This window comes from Melospiza melodia, chromosome 14 (genome assembly GCF_035770615.1).
Source record: "Melospiza melodia melodia isolate bMelMel2 chromosome 14, bMelMel2.pri, whole genome shotgun sequence".
NCBI lineage: Eukaryota > Metazoa > Chordata > Aves > Passeriformes > Passerellidae > Melospiza > Melospiza melodia.
In genome coordinates, this window is record NC_086207.1 from 9,370,862 (window position 1) to 9,377,428 (window position 6,567).

Below are 6,567 nucleotides of genomic sequence, written 5' to 3' on the forward strand. Positions count from 1 at the left end.
TATTAAAAATGGCCTAAGAGGAAGTGACACATTTGTAGTGTGTCACTTGACCTAACCTCTCCAGTTTTCATTAAACTGCCTAGAAAAGAATGCAGAATAAAATGAGAACTGACAGAGGAAAGCTGTGCCCTGATAATTTCCGAGGAAATTTTTTGCTGTCTCTAGAATGAAATGTTTTTCTTTGAGAGCAATGTCAAGCAGAGTTGTGCTGACTTGAGTGCTTTCTGCTTACCTTGTTGATGCTAATTTTCATGTGACACCTTGGCTTCCATGGGCAATGACATGTCAGTGCAAGAACACTTGGCAGCACGTGCTTTGCTCTGCACTCAGGTCCCAGTGTTATTTCATTTCTGCTGCTCCAGTGATGTGAAGGAACTACAAGGCTCCATGTCCTTCACCACCATAAAAAATAGCTCTTTGCTCCTTGTTTTCTCTGCAATCGTGCAAAAATCATTTCCATCTTCTCAGCCCTTTAGGAAATGTTAGTGTGGGCAATAAGGAATATAGCTCAGATGGTAAATGTAAGTTTTAATTTGTCTGTAATTGTCTGTAATTTTGTCTGTAATAATTCCTTTTTAGAGACGATCACAAAGGACATTTATTCGAATAATCTCAATGAGCAAACTCTCTTTTGCAGAAATGTAGAATAACAAAGTCCAGTTTTGCCATCTCATTTTAGTACTAAAATCAGAACAGCTTCCAGTGACTCTTTTCCCATTAGCAACTCCAGAAACTATTTTTTCCTTGCAAGGGTATCATGGGAGATGTTTTGAGATTTCTGCACCTTCAAATGGAACCTGCAGGGAGAAAAAGTCTTAGCTTGCACATCACTGACCTGGATATTTTCCTGGTGATTTCAGAACATTGAGGTGTTCACTTATAAAATTGGTGACTCCACAATCAGCCCACAAAGGGATGATGCCTTGTGAGTGAATAAATTACTTTCCAGTCTTAAAATAAAGGCAGGCTTTCAAAGTCATGTGGATCTTAACTTGTAGTGCAGCTGGAATTACAAGATCACTTAGCTTTGTTTGTTCTTTATTGGTCCTGAGTAGAGCACATTTACCTGGTGGTTTAATTTATTTCAAGCACACAATAATACTCCTGTGACTACTCTATAATGAGCTGTTAATGAACAGATCTCAAATATAAAAAGTGAATTTCTGCTATAAAATCTGCAGAAGAGAAGTACAAATAGGTCCACTCTATACAGAGCTTCTTATAAAGACTCTGTGTTTCTGTGATGATTCTGGCTTTTAAGTTCCTGCACCTATGAGGGTTTTCTCCTTTATTCACTGTTATAATCTCCTCATACTGACTTCATAGGGCACATAATCAATGGCTTGACTCTTTTTGTTTTCACTCTTTATAAAAAGTACTATAATGGGAATTTTTAATACAGCATTTAAGGATACATTTGCATCAATTCAAGTAATTACTGGAAGTTGTAGTTCACCCTACCTTTTTTTAGCTGGTCTTTTTTAAGGGATCTCAGTCTAAATTGATTTATGTAATTATTTTTTTTTTGCAATTTTTTGGTCTATATGAGTTTAAGTAGTGCAATGTTATTACAACCGAATTATCAAATAGGCTTAAAAGTTGGTATTAAAAACAATTTATTATATGTATCACTAGTTATTTCCTTTCACTTTGACCTTCCTCAGTCTGCTTCACTAGAATTACTTCAGTTTTATTATGTTGAAAGTGACATCAGAATGAAGCCCTCAAAGTAGTAAGGGTAAATCTCACAGCTTCATTGGTTTAAAAATTCACCTGACAAAAACTGTAGTTACTATTAAAACCATGAAGTCGAACTTATTTTTACTTTTGAATACATTTGAGTTGCAAGAAGACATCTCATACCAAACAATTAATGTTGGATTTTATGTGAAGACTGTACCAGATAAGAATAGTTTTTATTCATTTAAAATGAAAGGTGTGGGGTGTGTGAAGCATAATAGGTTTTAGCTGACGAGGAATTTATAAATTAGTAAAACTTGAGAATGCACATTAATTATATTTATGGAAAAAGCTTTAAATTTTGTTCAGACAAAGATGTTTCTGCCTTACTTTTTAAAATTTCAGTTCAGTGAATTTTGAATTTTGGATGAAGCAGTAGATTATTTCTGATCATTTCTAGTCGCTCTCATCATCACTATCCAATCTTATCAACAGACTCGTCTATGCAACAAACAGTTCATTAATTTAACATCCTCATGTTAAAACCTGTGACTTTATGGCTTAGATCCCACTTTTTAATCTCCCATCCACTTCTCATGTGTCAGTTTGGAGCACCATGACTCCATCTAGTTTACATGAGGCCACAGAGTTTGTAGCCCTTAGGAAAGTCAACTTCTAACAATTGATACTTTCTAGCTTTTTTTTCAATGTACAGGAATAGCAGGAATGAGTATTCTTTTATTAGTTTTATTTAGTTTCAAATTATAAAATATTTTTATCTGCTCCATGAAAATGTTATTATAAACAAAGCAGGTATTAGGTGGGGAGAAAAACCTTTGCTTTAATACTTAAATATGTAACGATATAGGGCCTGGAGGAGGTTTATTGGCTCCTTAAGGCATGTAAAGAATTTAATACCTTTAAACTATTAGAAATTACTCTTATTTATGGAGGTTAAAATAGTCTAATCATAACTGAGGCCAGATCCTGTTTTCATGAACTAATGACTCCTTTGAGAACCAGCCAAGTGTGCTGCAAAGTGATTCAGTACAGATGCATGTCCTGCTTATATAGAACTGCATTAAATGCATGGGTATGGGGTTTTCCCTAAATGTGATTGGAAAGTCACATATAATTTGGTTCTGGGCAGGAGTAAGAATTTGTTTGGTCGGTTTTTTGTTTATTTGTTTGTTCTTTAAGGACTCCCAATAAATTTGGAATTCCCTTTCCTACTTGACAACTGTGGAGATGCTTTGGTTTCTTTGCATTCCTTCCTTTCTCTTGGTAAAACTTTCTGGTTTATGACTCATATCTCAAAGCATGGCTGAGTCTCATTTGTGCTCTGTCACCAACTTCTACTTCCAATACACTTTTCAGAGTTGCTGAGGGCTGTACCCAAGTGCTGCCTGGAAATGAGCTGCAGAGTTCATTCTGTGTGCACAAGCACCACTCCAGCCCTGGCTCAGGGATGATTTCACTGAAGCAGTGATGCAGAACTCAACTGTTTACTTCTCAATCCCTACCCATTCTGAGTGTGGATAAGGACTTTTTCCTTCACAGATTTCTCCATAAAGCCAGGTGACAGACATCATTTATGCAGAGAGTTGAAAGGCCTTGATTGATTACCAGTTAGAGGAAAATCCTGCAAGAATGAATTCATTAGAGAAGGCAGATGAGGAATGCTGCTCTTGTCATGAACTGGAAGAGAACCAAGAATGTAATGAACTAAGCAATGACAAAGTCACCTCTGAATTTTATTTGCATACGAGAGAAAGGCCTTGAGTTTGTTACCTGACAGGTAGCATCAAAATAACATAACACTGGACAGGTCCCTTTATCAGGACATTTTCTTCACATTTCTGGGGTTTATGCAGCTCCTGTTTTAGCTGCTGGGGAGGACAACCCTTTGAACAGGAGTGGATGATCTCAAGGCTGATCTAGTGTGCCATTGCATAATTTCTATGTCTTAAAACTGCTGGGTTCTCATTTGGCTTAGAAATTATGAAAAAAAAAAATGGGGGAGGAGGGGTAGAGCCCAGATGAAGAATAACGAAGATTTATATGTAATCCCAGGTTCTAATTTACTGTGAAATAATTCTGTATTGTTGTTCATAGTTATGCTTTTTCTTGAACTTCTGATCAAGCAGAACATGCTAAAACTGAATGTAAACTACATTTGTTCACTTTGTGTGGGCTGAAACCAGAGCATCCTTTTAACCAAGATCCATATTAAGGGAAGTTGGTGGTGAATGATGTGCATCAGAGTGCAATAGCTCAATGAAATTGCACATCTCCTCCCCACAGTGCCCTGTTTCACACACAGGAATTCCCATCTTAGAGCAACCTTAGCTTCTGCTCTTCCTATTGCAGTACAGTCAAAAATACTGGAAGAAATCCATATCTCTCAATTTCCTTTCGATTTGTGATACAGAAAGAAATATATACTCTTTATTATGGCATTATTTATTTATTATTTATATTTTCTACAGAAATACATATGTATATATGCATACAGAAATATACACATATATTTATATAACCTTTTTCTATTTCTCTGCTCTTTTACTGTCTTGCTTGGTTGATTAGTGTTTGACCATAACCAGGATTGTTAAGAAGTGACAATAATTGTAAGTAATTGCATTTATCCTAAGATATAACTTGCCATTATTAACATTATTGATTACATTTGTGTCTCTACAAAGTATGTAACAGGAAAAATACACATTCCCTTCCTACCATTCAAAAAGCTGAGGAGAAACAACCCTTCTCTGTCATATCCACAAAAAAAAGCTCTTTGGAGAAAAAAGATAAGCAGTCCTTGTGCTGATGTTGAAATCTCTTTTTAAACACCAAGAGCTACTAAAACAATTTTAAGATGATGATACAGCTTCCTAATTGGGAAGTTGCCACCATTTTATACACTGAAATACATTTCAAGGAAATAGTCACTGTTTAGTAACACTCTGCATCTGCTGTAAAATTAGTATTCAGAATTCTATTAAGCAAAGACCAGATACAAAATTTAGCTCCTTTAGTGTCACATGTTTTATCATAGCTTTTAAAAATTTTCATATTGTGCATAAACCAGTTTTAAAATACTCTGGAAACTCTTACAGATATTAATGTACTCAAAATAGAAAGTAGTCAGTGAAGCAAGAGTGAGTATAGTTATTCTAAAAAATAATTTCTGGGTCCCTAATGCATAATTTGCTTTTTTCAAAATAAGATGTATTTACAAATTATAAAATATTTGCCCAGTATCCATAGTTTAATTTTTTCTTAGAACAGTATAAAAAGGCTGAAAATAGGAAAATTTTTCACCACTTTAGTTTGAAAGCAAAATGTAGATAGAATTCCATGCACTTACAAATACATCCAAGTGTGCCAGCCTGCAGTCAGTCAGAAAAAGCAAATAGCAAATGTGACATTTATGTACAAAAAATATTTATTATTGTGTAGAATCCTTAAATTGTTCCATTTAAGCCCTTCAAAGTTAGAGAACAGGGTGTGCAAAAAGGATTTCCCATGATCACGCCGGCTACCACACTTGTAAAAGCTCTAGAAACAGGAGGAGGAGAACAGCTGGAGCAAGGCCTTCAAACAGTTAAAATGGTCATGGTACCTATAAAAGAGTTGGTGACCTACTGGAATCAATTAGTCAGCCTGTAAATATTTTCTCAGAGGAATTAAGATGTTTGTGTTGATAAAGGAAATGCCCCTGAATATCCTGAATCTGTGCATTATTTCATGTTTCTGGTTAATTTTATCATACTGAAATTTCAAGATAGGATGGAATCCTTAATTTTTATTTAGCTTTATATAAAACTTCTTTGTGTGCTTCTGACGCCTCCCAATGTCCATTACACCTGCAATAATTTGGACTTGGGTTTGGTTTGATTTTGGCATGTTTCCTAACTACATTCCTGAGAAGGGTGAATGAAGGAATTCTGTGACTGTTTGTGTTGAGAGTGGCAAAATAATATTTCCTTTAAACTCTGAATGTGCTGGCAGCTCTTTGGTTCTAGAAAACATTTCTAGGGAGTTTTCTACAGGCAATTCAGTAGAATCAGCTGATAAAAAGCTGTTCCTTAACTGGTAATCAAGGCCTGCTTCCAGGAAGTTCCCTGGAGCTGGAGGCTTGCATTCAGCCTGATGGGCAGCTGCATCTTTCTGTCCATTCATCTTTAGACCTTGAAAACTCCCTGAAATTCCAGTCCTCCAGTTCTAGATCCTGCCAAGAATTTCTTGTTATTAGTCTGGTTGTACTTTAATGGTGACTTTCAACAAAGTTACATTGTGGTAACCAAACAGCTAAAGCACACAAAAAATAGCTTATATTTCTTTTTTTGTCTTGTATCTCACTTTATAAGTGTCACCCTAAAGATAAAAATTAATTTAAAAATAATTAAGAACTAATCCCTTATCTTTTATATGAAAGGGTTAAAACAGGATAGAACTACAGCTCCTTTTCATAGAATTTCTATCCAACATTGTTTTGGGTCAATTTCAAGTGCTGAAATCAGTACAACTCCTAGATTTTCACTGAAACTATGCCAAGTTCTACCAGTTCAGAATCAGCTGAGTTTAGCAATCCTTATTCTATTAAAAAACCTCAAACCCTTTTATTGATGTTTCATATAAATGTAAACGTTCAATTGTTTACAAATGTTTTAGAAGAAATGAACATTCTTTCCTTTGACAATTAAATAATTTAAGAACTTCTGTAGTACAATCATTGTAAGAAATCTTAAGAAAATATTAATTAGATCCCTAAGAAGTTTGCAGCTCCTGATTTTTCCAGAGTTTGCATCCAGGTAATGTCCAATAAAAATACTCCCTGTTTGAAAACTGAGATCACCTGTGGACAGACAAATCCTTTGAAGTCTC